The sequence below is a fragment of the Prionailurus bengalensis genome, chromosome A1 (assembly GCF_016509475.1).
Source record: "Prionailurus bengalensis isolate Pbe53 chromosome A1, Fcat_Pben_1.1_paternal_pri, whole genome shotgun sequence".
Taxonomy (NCBI): domain Eukaryota; kingdom Metazoa; phylum Chordata; class Mammalia; order Carnivora; family Felidae; genus Prionailurus; species Prionailurus bengalensis.
In genome coordinates, this window is record NC_057343.1 from 27,145,483 (window position 1) to 27,161,243 (window position 15,761).

The 15,761-nt window shown below is 42.5% G+C and overlaps 1 protein-coding gene across 5 annotated transcripts in view; it reads left to right on the plus strand.

Annotated features, from left to right (window-relative positions):
- The window catches only part of ENOX1 (ecto-NOX disulfide-thiol exchanger 1), a 553,951-nt gene that overhangs the window by 164,608 nt on the left and 373,582 nt on the right, over positions 1 to 15,761 (plus strand). For all 5 annotated transcript variants that reach the window (XM_043579372.1, XM_043579396.1, XM_043579389.1 and 2 more), the window contains one exon: positions 761 to 893. The gene's annotated coding sequence lies outside the window, so the exon portion shown is untranslated. The remainder of the gene's footprint in view (positions 1 to 760; positions 894 to 15,761) is intronic.

Consider the following 15,761-nt stretch of genomic DNA (forward strand, 5'->3'; position numbering starts at 1 on the left):
ATTGGATTTATTTATTCCTCTTATTTCAAAGAAAGTAATACATCCCACAAATCAATATTTGATTAATAGTATTTATTTCCTTATTCTAGAAGTAGCCTTGCACTTACGGAAACGATACCCCCTCCCTGAATTCTAAAATCTGGCTCCAAATATATTCAGATTTTACACCAGAGCTTCTCAAACTGTAATGTCCATTCGACATTCAGTTCATGCGGGGATCTTGTTAAATGCAGGCTCTGATTCAGTAGTTCTGGAGTAGGGTCTAGCATCCTGCTTATTTAGCACGCTCCATGTGATGGCTCCATTGCTGTTCTGCAGACCATACTTGGCGAATGTATAGCGAGGCTCCACATCTGCTATCCTGTCCCCAGCATCCCCTCCTTAGAAGCTGCCCTCCACATATACGGTGCAGGGGAATGTGCCAGTCTAGTGGTTCCTAGGTACAGCTGTGGGTACGTAGCCATGAATCTAAATGTAGGACCTGGATTGCTTGAAGCAAGCGACACAACCGAGGACAGTGAGCGAGTGGAGGAATAAGAGCCAGAAAGTGAGCACAGGTGCCGAGGAAGAAACCACACTGCTTTGAGGAAGTGTTTATGAGTACATGAGACAGGCAGACAGCTTCCATTTCCAGCCTGCCTTCAGAAGCACGGGTGAAGCAGTAAGTGTGATGTTCCTGCAGGAATTTGAGAACCTACAAAAAGAGACGACTCAGAATTGTTCCACCCTGGTCACACGTACGTGGTTTCTTCCGTTTCAGGGTTTAGGGCATGCTGTGCGTAGCGACAGCCGTTCCAGCCGGCAGCCCGCCCCACCTGTGACCTGTGGCCTCTTCTGGGAACTGTCCTCAGGAGCTGACCGTGCCCAGTGTTTCCCAGGTTCCTCGCACCAAGGTAAAGAGTCTTTCCGTAGTGATTTTGACATTGCACTCGCTGTGCTGTGAAGCTAAGTGCAAATGCTCGGTGGGGCAGTGCGGGGGCATAGGGCTCTGAACAGGCTGCTTTCCGGTGAACACTACTCCAGTGATCATAGAGATAGGGCTTGTTACCCTCAGGGTAAACTAAGAAAAGCATAAGGTGCCCTGTTGCTCCTGCTTTTGATATTTTTGCATCCCTAGGAGAGAGCTGATCCATGTATATATTTATGTATATTGGTTATATATATATAAAACACCAAAAGTTTCTTCGAGTTGGACTACTGTAGATACCTCATATAAGTGGAATCATGGAGTATTTGTCTTCCTGTGAGTGGTTCATTTCACTCAGCATTATGTCCTCAGGTTTTATCCATGTCGTAGCGTGATTCAGGATTTCCTTTTTTATGGCTTGGTAACATTCCCTGGTATGTATACACCACATTTTCTCTGTTCATTCATCTATGGCTAGAAGTATAGTTGTTTTTACCTTTTGGCTGTCGTGAGTAATGCCGCTGTGAATACGGGTGTGCAGATGTCTCTCTGAGATCCTGATTTCAGTTGTTCTGGATGCGTACTGAGAAATGGAACTGTTTGGTCTCAAATGGTAGCTCTATTTTTAATCTTTTGAGGAACCTCCATCATGTTTTTTTCAGAAGATGCACCATTTTACAATCATTTATAGTAACACTCACTATCTTCTGTTTGTTTGGTTTTATAATGGCCCTCCTAACAGGTGTGGGGCGATACGCCTTAAATATAATACTCTCATACTAGTAACTTACAAGAGTATGAGTGTAATCCATTGGGTTACATCTGTATTTTCACTTCTAACATTTTCTACTACTGCTTTTTTTTTTTTTAATTAATGTTTATTTATTTTTGAGAGAAAGAGAGTGGGGGAGAGAGAGAGCAGGGAAGGGGCAGAAAGGGAGACACAGAATCTGAAGCAGGCTCCAGGCTCTGAGCTCTCAGCACAGAACCTGATGCGGGGCTTGAACTTACGAACCACGAGATCATGACCTAAGCTGATGTTGGATGCTCAACCAACTGAGCCACCCAGGCACCACTAACATTTTCTGCTACTGTTAACTGGTTTGCTCACTGTGAGATTTACTTCATTTGCCCTTCTGGCTGTAATACACACCACTTTACTCAAAATGAGCCTGCATGGGACATCAGTCGATTCTCTGTGTTTCACAGAAATCAACTTGGAGTAGTTGAAATGGGTTTTCTTCGTCTTGCCTTCCCATGGTCGCCCTTGGCCAACTCTCCCTATGAAACAAGTTACCAAGAATTCTTTAATAACAGAGCATTAACACTCATTGATGGCTCTTGACAGTGATTGACTGGATAGGAATGACTTAAAAAATGGTAGAATTGGCAAAAAAGAAAAGCAAGCGTCCCCTCCGAATGTGACATCAGAATCTTGGGGATCATTTAGGGAATCTGTTTACGAGGCCAGTGCGTGAGGCTGAGAAGCAAGATGACTGTGCTGGAATTCATGAAGAAGAACGAGGTACCCCCCAGGGGCAAGCCCAGGCCTCTGGCCAAAGCTCCCAACTGCTGAGAGGTTTACTTGTTTTGTGCACTGTACAAAGAAATTGGTGAAGTCACACTGTGTGGTTGCTGGCACTGCTGTGCAAAGTGACTTCACACAAGTAGCATGGCTAAGCATGCATTAGAAATGATGATTTGAGATTGAACTGGCTCTGTGGCAATAACCTGAATTACATGCTGCAACACTGTTTTGCCCAAGGGGCTAAAATCACTGACTTAAGATATTTAAAATGTCAGAAACGTATATTCTTAATAAGCTTGGAAAGTCTGCCATACTTCAGGGAGTATCATAGGTCTTCATCATCATCTAAGTAGACCTTTGAGACCACATGGGTTGTGACTTGATTTCTTTCATTATGAATAAATCCAAAATGACTGATGCATTCCGACATCCGGACAGGGCTGAACCAGATGTGTGACTGAGTCACAGTTGCAAGTTCCTTGCTTCAAATCCTTCAGTGTACGTTTAGCATCGTGCATTTAAACACTTACACTGAAGGATTCCTCTTCTTAAGTATGGTAATTCTTGATGCCTCGCTGATGGATTGGTGGATGCACGTGCATGTCTGGGTGGACAGAGCTGGGTTAAGGAATGGCAGCTTCCCCGGGCACCACCGTATGCCAGTGGAGTATCCTTAGTATAAATGGCAAATATGGCACCTGCTAACTCAGGTTTCCACATGTAACACTTAGGCGATTGATAATACGACATTTGTTCCAGCTCCCTCACAGGGGTGGGCACGAGATACCAATAAGAATTGTTGCCATTGTTGAATTATCCCTGATGAATATTTTCCTAACAATAACAAAAAATTCTTGGCACTGAGGAATTTCTCTATTGAATATTTTGCATAGTGTTACGGCAAGTCACACCACTACCCTGATTTAGAATCGCTTGAATTTGGCAGTTCATACTTGAAATTCTTAAACCGAGTAGTAGTTTATATAGGTCCGTTTACTGGAAATGAGTGGTTTCTTTTTTTAAATGTATTTATTTTATTGACATATGATTGACATACAACATTACATGAGTTTCAGGAATACAACTTAGTGATTCGATATGTATATATATATTGGAAAACAATTACCATAATAAGTCTGGTTATCATCCATTACCATACACGTTACAAACTTTTTTTCTTGTGGTGAAAACTTTTAAGAAATACTCTCTTAGCTACTTCCAAATATATATTACAGTATTATTAATTACAGTCACAATACTGTACATTTATTTTGAATCTCTATTTCTGAGGATTTTGTTTGATAAATCATAAAAGAAAACTGAACAGAAAAAAGGACCACAGAAAACTGGAAAATGTTTTGACAAAAAAAAAAGACAGTGTGAAAGTAAACAAACAAAAGAACTTTGAAATCCATTTTTTAACTTTGTAACTGTATCTGTGTAAGTTATCACTTCCCCGGGGGAGTATAAGTAACTAATTCTGTCCAGTAATGAGATACCAAATAGTTGTGAAATGAAAGAGGTTGAAGCATGTGAAAGTGATATGTTCATTCACGTACGTGAACTAATAACTCTGTTAACTCACCATAAATAGATACACACTTTTGTTAATACAAAATAACTTTCCTCCAGTTCCACTTAATAAATGTTTGGTAAAAACTTAAAAAATAACAGTTTGAATCGTTACTGAATCTTTAGCTTTTCTGGGGGCACTCACATGATTCAGTCTCTGTTAAATTGCTCACCACACACACACACACACACGCACACACACACACACACACACACACACACAGTTGATATACAGCACAAGAAAAGTACTCACATGCATGTGAGGTAGGTCCCAGTTTGAGAAAGCTAGAATCCATTTATCACCTGCAAATTTCACCAGAAAAAATTACATAAATGTCAAGAGCACATTGCCTTTATAATATCACATGGGAGAAATATCTGGACTCTGTCCTGATGGCCAGGGCAGATGGTTGATATCATGTGCTAAGAATGGGCACTATGCAGTTCTCAGCATTTGGAGCTCTGCCATGTAAATTTGAAGTGGGTCAAAGTGAAATGCTGGGATTTTCATATACTTATCAGAGGGTGTAAAATTTCAAAACTAGGGGCGTCATAGAAAGCTAATTCCTGAGAAAACAATCCTATTAGTAAAGATATGTTTGAGCCAGAGACTCTAATTTTTCTGGCTCTACCCTGGATGAAGAGGAGATAGGAAAAATCTTACAGAAATGAAGCCCCTAAGAGTGTGATGGAGTAATGTTTTTCTGTGTTTGTAATGGTCATTTTTAGTATTTGTGTCAATGCACCTTACCTTAATCCATAATAACGCAATAGCTATCACTTTTTAATGCTATTTGTGTTAGCTTTAATGGGAGCCTGCAAAGAGATGAAAACAGAAGGATTCCATGATGTGGTTTATGTTATAAATAAGAGCTCTTTTTTTTTCAGAGGCAAGTATAGAGTTTTACGGGTGGAAATAATCATGCTTTGTGATTGCTTTGCCTTTTAGATGTGAACCTTAGGCTCTCATGTCCTCTAGAGGTTTGTCATCATTAGATGAGAAGCAGCAGCATTGGAAGGGTGGTGATGCTGCTTCTAGAAAGTGAATTGCACAGCCACACTAACCTAACTAAAACCCAGTGTGTATTCATTATAATGGAAGTGCAGACTATTTATAAAAATATAAATAACGCAGAAGTGACTCTTTTATTAAATTAGAACCACTGGGTGGAGGAAATTTATGAAAATAATAAGGCACTTTTAGGCTGTCAAACTGTTCAGCCACAAATGAGTTATTGCAAGCACAGTGAGTGTCTTACTCAAGGGTTAAAGAAAAAAAGAAAACTTTGTTCACAGATGTGCACAAATACACAGCGAGGGATGGTGACCACGTGCTTTGCTGAGCCCTAAGAGGAGCAGTATCTGTACGTATCAACCTGATCGCATGAAAGACAAAGAGACTGGGCACCGTGAAAGATCAAAGACTGGCCCGTGGATGGGAACTAGGTGCTTGCATTTCCTGAGTGCCCGCTCTGTGACAGCACTCTGCTGGGCACGCAGTGCCCGTTGTAGGTTGAGAAGAACCGAGAGTGTTGCATAGCCGAGTACCGGGCACAGATTAGAAGGGGTGGTTGCAAACCTTGTGGAAATTCCAGGGATAAAGGGAGGTGGGGAACCGACAGTAGGGACAGAGAAGAGGCCCGACAAGAAGGAATAATGAGCCAGTTTTGAAGACTCTGCGGATGCTCGGTTGTAGGCCACCTGTGCCTCAGTGGCTGCTAAAGGCAGTTTTATACTTGCCCAAAGCACATCTGCCGTAACAGCAGGACTTTAGTTCACACATAGATGGGAAGAACAGGAAAAGATAAGGAAGTCGATTGACATCAGGGGTATTTCTGTCTATGTGTCTGTTGTTCTGTCCATCCATCTACCTGTCCATCCATCCATCTGTACGTCTACCCAATTCAAGAAGGCAGAAGGCAAGTTCTTGGTTAACTTCTGTGATCAGTAGCCCTTAGTTTCTACGCCTCATTGTTTTCTAACTACCACTGTGCCTGTCATGTGGCCCAGGACAATGGCTGATGTTCATAATGATGACCCTAAGTCACCAAAGAAATATTCTGTATGCCCTTTTAAAGAAGGTAGATACAAGTAAAATGTATTCTAGAAAGATCGCGATTCTTTTCATTAGACTGATGGTTCCTGGAGGTAAGAAATAATCTCTTTTTCATCTTTCTGTCCTTCGACACCTAGCACAATGTTTTTCACATAGAAGGTAAACTATTTGCGACACTGAATAGAATAGACATAATGTGAGTTTTGTAGGAAAAAAAAATTTGCATTATTTAAAATCCAGTATTCCTATTATCGGGGTACTCAACCAGAAATGGTATATCGTTCTAACCATACTCCTACCCATTCTCAACCCTCAAAATAAGATGATGTTTTCATGCACTGAATTAAGGACTCAGTTATAGAAGTGTCTTTGGTAATGAAAAGGATATGTTTCTATGAAGTTTATCAGGAACATTGAACAGAGGAAGATATTGTAATGGTGGGGTCGCACGAAGGAGTTATTCTCGACCTTTCTGCATCAGAGGTGCCAGGCAGAGGCTCTCCTAGTCTTGCCTTTGCCTACAGGGTTCAAAGCTCAGTGACTTAGAAGCTGCTGGCCTTAAACCCGTGCAGTACCCTAAGCTCAAGGTGGGATTTAGCCAGATCAAAGTTAGGGGTGAGGACTGCAGATCTTTTATAAGACACCTCTACCTGAATTTCTACCCAAGCCTAACATGCATCCTTGAAGAGACCAGATTATCCTTCATGAGAATCTACATCACATGGTAGAAAGAGCAGTAGGGTTTTTGTTTGTTTGTTTGTTTGTTTGCTTATTATGGGGGGGGGCAGAGAGAGAGAGGGACAGAGGATTTGAAGCAAGCTCTGGACTGACAGGAGAGAGCCCAGTGTGGGGCTCAAACTCGTGAACTGTGAGATTGTGACTGAGCTGAGTCAGACGCTTAACCAACCGAGCCCTGCGGGTGCCCCAAGAGCAGTAGGTTTTTGAGTCGGTGAACTAGGATGTCAGTGACCACATTTGCTCTCGCTGGTGGCAAGCACAAAGTTATGATCTTCCCTACAGAATTATTGGTCAGATCGTATGAAAGAGTATGTTTGGTGGGTTTGAGGGATTTTAAAGCGCTATTACACACATTAGTCCCCTCTGTGACCAGAGGATATATTAACTTATTACCAGCAATATTGGTAAGGAAGATCATAAAGAACATTTTATTAATAAGTTAAATATAGTTACAGATTAGTTATTTAGAATATATTGATAACTCCAAGATAAGGAAAAAGAGGTGTTTTTTTTTTTATAAGAGGGGAACTTTGCACAGTTGGTCCAATACCTTGACTTTATTATCCTTGTTACAAACTGTCCCATAGTCACAACAGAAATCTGCCCGCCTCCCTGGCATTCAGGAAGCTCACCAACACTCGAGTATTTACACTTAAACCTAGCTAAGATCCTACTAACACTTTTAAGTGGGTTGGCACAGTGTTCCCTTTCTAATAGCACTGTTTTTACTTACCACAGAGCTATCCTTGGTGTAAGAGAAAAGCATTTTTCTTCTATAGCTCCTTGTCAGCTTGGGGTTTCTATCCGAATTCCTATTGAACTACTCCTAGAACCCTAAACAAACAAACAAAACAGTTCCACATTCTTTTTTTAAAATTTTCTTTTTTCAACGTTTATTTATTTTTGGGACAGAGAGAGAGCATGAATGGGCGAGGGGCAGAGAGAGAGGGAGACACAGAATTGGAAACAGGCTCCAGGCTCTGAGCCATCAGCCCAGAGCCCGACGCGGGGCTCGAACTCACGGACCGCGAGATCGTGACCTGGCTGAAGTCGGACGCTTAACCGACTGTGCCACCCAGGCGCCCCAACAGTTTCACATTCTAAATAGTGTGTTTTAAAGGGGCTCAAGCCTTTTCCTACAATTTTATACATAGCACACCATGTCACCTGCAGCTTAACAACTTGTTTGAACAAGTTACAATAAAAATGAAAAACAGCTGCATCATGCTTTTTTGCAATTTACCGTTTGCCTTTTGTCCGTTGGAAGTCTTTCCAGAGATGAAGGTTCCCTGGCAATGCCTGTATCTTCTGCTCATGAACCGTGCGGGTGGAGTGGATGAAGCAGGCTCAGGGACACGGCCAGGCTTTTTTCACCCACAAATGTGTTTTTAGCAGTTCTGAAAATAGTGTTTTGGGGTTTTGGTGCTCTTTCAATCTGCTTGAGTATAGGAGATACAGTAAAATATTAATTCATTCAACCAATTTTTAGCTCCTGCAACGTGCTGAGCACTACAGGTCATGTGGAGAAAGCACTGAGCAAAATAGACAAAATCTCTGCTTCATGAAGTTTTTTTTTTTTTTGGGGGGGGGCATATATTTTTAAGAAGAGAACGCTATGCTAGTCATTTGGCTCCCAGGGGGAAGGATGGCCTAATTATCAGTGTCTAATTTGAGACTATCTGGAGCTAGGAAGAGCTGGGAGAGGTAGCCAATATACAGAATAAATAAATAGACTATGTAACATGTCAGATGTGGTATGTACTTCAGAGGATAATAAAGCAGGGAAGGGAGAATAGGGAATGTTAGGGGAGGGCTGCGATCATAAATACGGTGATCAGACGGAGCCTTGCGGAGATCGGAGCACTTGGGTCGGGGCCAGAGGAAGTGAGGGAGCAAACTTGCAAATACCTAGGAAAGCGGGTTCCTGGCGGAGGGAAATGAGGTCATGAAGTGAGAAGGCAACCGGCCACGTTGGAAGGGGAAGCACTGAGGCCCATGCGTCCAGACAAGAGTGAGCAGGGCTAGTGAGGGGGCAGGAGATGAAGTGATCAGGACCCAAGCTGAGTCAGGGCTGCGGTGCACCGTAAGGATTTGCTCTTTCTCTGGCGCCACGTGAGACCCGAGTGGGTCTCGACTCGAAAGGTGATGCGATGTGACTGCACAGTGTAGCAAGACCCAGGCAGCTGCTGTCTCGAGAATAAATGGAATAAGGGCCAGACACTGGGAGATTCTTTAGGAGCTCGTGTAATAGCCCAGGTGAGGGATGGTTGTGGTTTAGACCAGGGTGGTTAGATGCGGTCACATCCTGGAGTTAACTGTGTGCTAGTAACAACATGATTTGCTGGCTGATGGGATGTATCGTGTGATGGGAAGAGGTGAGTCAAAGAGGACTCCCAACGCTCCCAGTACAGAAGTCCGTCAGACCCGAGGTTTTGTGCTTTGTTTCGAGGTCAGACTCAGATTCTGTTTCTGCCTGTGTCCCTCCCTAGCTATTTGTTTTCCCTTGGATAAGGCCAAGTCTTGCCCATGGATGATAAGCCCCCTGAAGGTAGGGATACCATCTAAGCCTTCATACCATTATATTCCTAGTGCGTAACACAGAGCCTGCCACATAATACTCTGTAAATATTTGTTGACTGAATGTTGTACCTTTCTCTATAGTCTGGTTTCCAAAACTGTGAAGTCTAAATAATAACACTAAGTTTAACAGATATTTTTTTTAAGTTTATTTATTTTGAGAGAGAGAGAGAGTGCGCGTGAACATGTGAGAGCTAGCCAAGCAAGCGGGGAAAGGACAGGGAGAGAGGGAGGGAAAGAGGGAGAGAGAGAATTCCAAGCAAGCTTTGTGGTCAGCTCGGAGTCCACTGCAGGGCTTGAACTCACAAACCCATGAGGCCGAAAACAAGAGCCGGATGCTTAACTGACTGAGCCACCCAGGCGCCCCCAGTTTACAGGTAGTGTTGAAGAATAAATGAAAAATGCTGTGTCCAAGGTGCATTATGCATTCAATGTACAGGAAGCATTAATACATGGAAGCTATAATTATTATTGTCCATATTCTATGCCATTTAAAATGCCGATAACATTTTGAACATCCAGAAGGAAGTCTTCCTTCTTCCAAGGAGAAAGAAGGGTGGTGGCAAATTTTCACCATTTTCATTAAGACGTTTTCACTAGGAGCGGTATCTTAATGCAGAAATAGAAGACTTCCATGCATAAAAGCCATAAAATCCGAATTATCTTAACCGCATTGCGCAAATAGAAGGGATTTGTCTTATCCCTAGTATTAAAGTCGTGCAGAAGCAAGAGAAGCATCCCCTAGGAGCTTACCTTCTGCGCATAAATAGTACTTACCATGTTGACTGGTGTTTTACAATGGTGCCTACTCTAGGCGACTGCGGTCGTGTCAAAAGTAGATGAGCAGAGACTGAACACTTTGAGAGACCATGCACTTCAGTTGTCATGGTAGCCAAGGGCTCCCAAATAGATCCTGTTCCCCTGCCCAGATGTTTAATGTTTGTGATAGCATGCCCTAAATGGTGACAGAGCCAGATGTGAATGTATAATGTCATTTATTTTTATTTATTTATTTTTGTCCTTAACAGTTTAGAAAATCTTTTTAAAGCTCAGAGGTTGAATTTAGCTGAGAGTATGCAAGTGAGGATTCAGTAGAACATCTGTGTTTCTGAAGTCTGTGTTTCCAAGTCGTATATACCCCAATTGCCTTTCCAGATGAACTGATTAATTCCACGCATTCTGAAAAAGAATTCATAGAGCCCATTAATAAGGGCGTATCTGGTGATTGAGACTACGGAGCTTAAAACTGTCAATAGGAATCTTTTATTTTCCTGTCTCACGGCTTGGGTATCCATTCAGGCTATGCTAAAGAAGAAAACAGACCCTAATTTGCAAGTAGCTCCCGAAGTTGATTGTTTTAAGAAAAGACCTTGGCTGGAGCGCCTGGGTGGCTCAGTTGGTTGAGTTTCCAACTTCAGCGTAAGTCATGATCTCGTGGTCTGTGGGTTCGAGCCCCGCATCGGGCTCTGTGCTGACAGCTCCGAGCCTGGAGCCTGCTTCGGATTCTGTGTCTCCCTCTTTCTCTGCCCCTCTCCTGCTCATGCTCTGTCTCTGTCTCTGTCTCTCTCTCAAATAAGTAAACATTATAAAAAATTTAAAAAAAAAGGAAAGATCTTTGCCTTGATGATAGCTCTTCAATAAGTGAAATTTTATATGCATATTTTATAAATATATTTGATTTTCACTAGAGTTGTATTTTTATTTTAGACAAGAAAGCTAATGTTAGCCTATATTTTCTTATGAAAATACCTCTGATGAAGGTAAAAAGGTGTAGCCTGCCCTTGCCATTGACCCAATGACCCTATAAAGGAATGTTAACTGAGGGCCATAATACACGTTAAAAAGAGCAGTTAGCTCTTCTCGAGAAAGAAAAATTCTAACGTCCAATTAATCTGTGTGAAGAACAATGAACATAAAAGTCTAACACATGGAAGAAATAAAATATTTATTGCAGTTATATATATATTTTTTCTGGTGACCGGAGGGCAAAAGAAAAGGAGGGAGAGTAAGTTGTTGTTGTTGTTGCTGTTGTTGTTGTTGTTGTTGTTTCAGTAAGGGAATCAGAGTCAGATAATCAAGGAGAAACTGAAGAGGAGACAACTGTAAATGATGTCCTACTGGGCACTACTCTGTAAGACTCCGTTCTTCTCAGACCTTTGCTCATTTGGGCCCCAGTGTTCCAAGTCACTCAATAGCAACATAAATCCTGTCCCCTAAGTCCCATTCTGACCTGGGAATGCTCCTCTCCCCTGTCTGCAGCACCACTTTTCCCCCAGCTGTGGGTCCAGCCCCAAGAAGTTGGGGTGTCTCAGAGGCATCTGAGGTCCACGTCCCCCACCTATCTGCTCTCCACCCACCTTCCTGATGGATCACCCGAGCTCTCCTTCCGTCCACAGCTCCTTTTGAGAAACTGCCTCAAAAGGAAGTGCCTCTGAGGTAAATCTTTTTTTACCTGCCTTTTGGATCTGCACGGAGTTCACCCTGATGATCTCCCTAAGCGAGAGTTGTCCTTTTAGGACAGTGCAGATTAACAGGAACTTTCTGCAATAGCAGAAACGTTCTGTGTTTGTGCCGCCCAGCGTGGTAGCTGAGAGCCTCTTGGGGCTACTTAGATTTAAATTAAATAAGATGAAATAAAAATAAACATTCAGTTCTTCAGTGACACTACCCACGTTTCGAGTGCTCCATAGCCACATGTGGCTAATGGCCACCACATTGGAGAGTAGCTTTAGAGTTTTAGAGGCAATCCTGGGTCTGGTAGGAATGGGCCGATGCTGGTACCCCACCGTGCTCAGCCCCAGGGAACTCTGGTCTCAGAGGAAAGCCATGGTGCATGCAGACGTACAGCGGCTGCCCATCCCCGCAGCGGTTTCTGTTGAAGGGAAACGGACACCTCCGTGAACACCACATGTGCGCCATTTCCCAATGAGTAGTGCTTTAATCTTCAGTATGAGATTTGGAGTCAGGCCTGAGTTTGAATGTTGGCTCTACTAATAGATAGGTGTGGGACCATGGGCAGTGATCTAAATCCTCCCAACACTTGTTTCTTCATCTGTAAAATGGACATACTAACCCCCTACTGCCCAAGGTCATGATGAAAATCCAGTGAGATAGGAAACGGAGGGCAGGACAGTGCCTGGCATATCCTAACCGCCTACTATATAAGCCAAAGATAAGATGCTGTGGGTCCTGTGTCAACCTCAGCCCCCTCTTCCTACAACTTAAACAAAAAAACGAATTAGCCTTTTGAATGAAAGTACTAAATAAACAAAAGGAGGATTCAGGAATTGTTGCTACATTGCCTATCTTTTTCAAACACTTGATGAGTAGTGTGTGTGTGTGTGTGTGTGTGTGTACACAGCTTAATCTATATTCATACTGTTAACACCAGACAGGTGCAGTCTAGCTTCTTCTCACATGAGAAGAAGTACATGACCTCTGTCTGTGGACCCAGGCCAGCTGCCGTTTTCACCACTGCCATTCCCACTCGCAGACAGTCAAGGAACTGTGCCACACTTCCGGATACTGCATTCCAGGTTGCAAAGAGAGGAGAGATGTCTGAAGGAGGGGATTATGTAGTGCATCCTGGGAGAATTTCTTCTGCCCTCTTTCTCTGCAATGCCACACGCTTTCATCCACCCAAGCACAAATGGGGCATGGTGTGGATGGGGCTCTGTGATAGCGAATAGGTCACGTCAAGGCACAACCACTGGCCGACCTTGTAGAGGACAGGACGACTGGACACCAGTCCAAAAACCCAAGTGGATTCGCCCAGCTGAAATGCCAGTTTCAGTGTACTTTTCAACTCGCTCAGCTTCCTCTGTGCAAAATAGGTCATTGATTTGACAATAGGAGGAGGAAGAGTTAAGAAAACTAATATTTACTCAGCATCCTTGCTATGAATTGGGTTTTAAATAGTCCAAGACCTCCTCCTGAGAGAAGGCTGATGAATTGTTTCAGTCGGGGTCAGCAGCAGAATTACAAATCCAAGTGGGTCCTCGTGGGTGAGGTGCCCCCCCCCCGACACCGATTCCTGCTGAGTGGGGAACACTCTCTGTAGCAGGTCCTCATTTCTCTTCACCTCCCAGGTGAACTTTGCAGGGCTTCTTGCTCTGTTTTATTTTAAGGCTTTCTTTACAGGCAGGGAACCAGGAGAGCAAAGATGGGGAATTTGCAGCTACCCCAGATACGGAAGGGGCCTCCTCCTGCAATCTCAGACTCCCACTCTCCCCACTCACCCAATCCCTGAAGAATTTTCAGACCCCATCAGGAGGTAAGGCTAAGGAATCATTTCTTCATTTTGGTCCCTCGCCCTGGATGTGTGTACTCCTGAGCATGTGTTTTGGGCAAAACAGTAGAATCTCCTTGTTGCCAATGAAATAAGTCCACAAAAGCTACAGGAAGATAAATAAACTTCCTGGAAGTTGTTCTAGGACATAGTCTCTATCAGACCCTAGATTGTTACTCTCCTCTAAAATAACTATTAGCAAAAATTTTATACTAGCAATTCTTGGAATTAGTTGGCTTTTATTCTGTTAATGTATGAAACTCTAACCAAATATTGTTACCGAATAACTATTATGATAGCTACTGATGTTTTTTGAAAACTTTGATGATACAGAATATTAAATAAAACTTCAGCAGTTTCTGAAATTGTTTTTGTATGATTACCTGGCAAAAAAAATCATTACTAGCAACTTCTACTGAAGATCGATTTTCAGAATGAAAGCCAAATAACCATTGGCTTCATCAGATCCAAATTTGACTTTAGGAGAGTTTGTGATAAACATTAGTGTTTCTAGGACCTGTGCACCTCTGTGCACCATAGAGGAGGCTAGCACTCTGACAGATATCAATGCATAAGTTGACTTAGTTGAATCATGTAGGCTGTCTTTGGCAAAAGTCTTATTAATTTCTTCCTTTTTTCCCCTTCCTTCCTTCCTTCCTTCCTTCCTTCCTTCCTTCCTTCCTTCCTCCCTTCCATAATATATTTCATTTAGATTGTATTTGCAGAAAAATCTATAACAATAAGTTTTGCATTCTGATAATCCAACCAAACTAATTTTGATTAATATAAATCACATACTAATTGATATTGATATCCTAGTAAATACAAAAGTTAATCAAGCATAAATCAAATGACCTCGTTCTTAATGTTTTTCCCCCTAGTATTTCTTTTTCCATTCTGTGTCTGTTTTTATTTTAAAAAGTACAACGATAGTTTTATTTTAAAGCATCTATGAATAAGACCACATGAATGTTCCCATAAATTGATCACACATTTTTTTTTTTTACCCATCCCCAATGCTCAAGATTTTAAATTACTGCATGTACTGAGTTATGTTTTAAAGACCGAGTGTTTTAGGAAAACATTGATTAGCTGACCTCCAGTAACAAAAGTCTTGAATTCAGAAGTCACTATGTTTATTATTTTTTTTTTTGATGCTTATTTATTTATCTTTGAGAGAGAAAGAGAGAGCACAGCAGGGGAGGGGCTGAGCGAGAGGGAGACAGAGAATCCAAAGCAGGCTCCAGGCTCTGAGCTGTCAGCACAGAGCCCGACGCGGGGCTCAAACTTACTCACTGCCAGATCATGACCTGAGCCGAAGTCAGATGCTTAACCGACTGAGCCAGCCACCCAGGTGGCCCCCAGAAGTCACTATGTTTAAATGGCAATCAGATTACAAGAAGTTGGACTGGTACACTTTCTTGAAGTCCTTGTACATTTTATATCCAGTCGAAAAGATGTTCAAGTCACACTTTTTGCCACCAAGATAAATGACTACAAACTTACCGACCATACACCATAAAAAATGTGTACGAGAGTGTTGTGGTAATTAGGAGTAATTAGCCTTCTCGAAGCAGCTCCAAGAAGCTGTTTGAAGTGGTCTGAAGGCCAATCCTATAGTCCCCTCCACTGGGAGCCAGGTGTAGGGGCAGCTGCTGAGGGAAGGTGCCTCTGGGCAGATGGGCAGGTGATGGGGAAGGCTTCAAAGCCTAAGCTGGTCTTTTGACTTCAAAGATTCCCTTGGAACAGTTACCTCAAACTTTTATTAGCACAAACCATGATTATCACATAATCCTTTGGCAAGATTCGTGGGTGGAACCTGTTAGATGTGCCTTTAAGGTTGAGAGGAGACACAGGTGGGAGGGAACGAGAGACACATCTCCTCAGGACCCCGGATTTGGTCAGAGTTTGCTCACTCCCTTCCCCAGTGCTCTTTTTAGAATTTTAATGAAATATTTCGTACATACAATCAAAAATACGTAACATATATTTACATTATGAAAAAAGAATGAAATAGTATTTGTGTGTGTGCGACTCAGCTGAAGAAATGGAGCATCAGCAAGAAATCGAACACCTCCTATGTCCCCTTCACCAC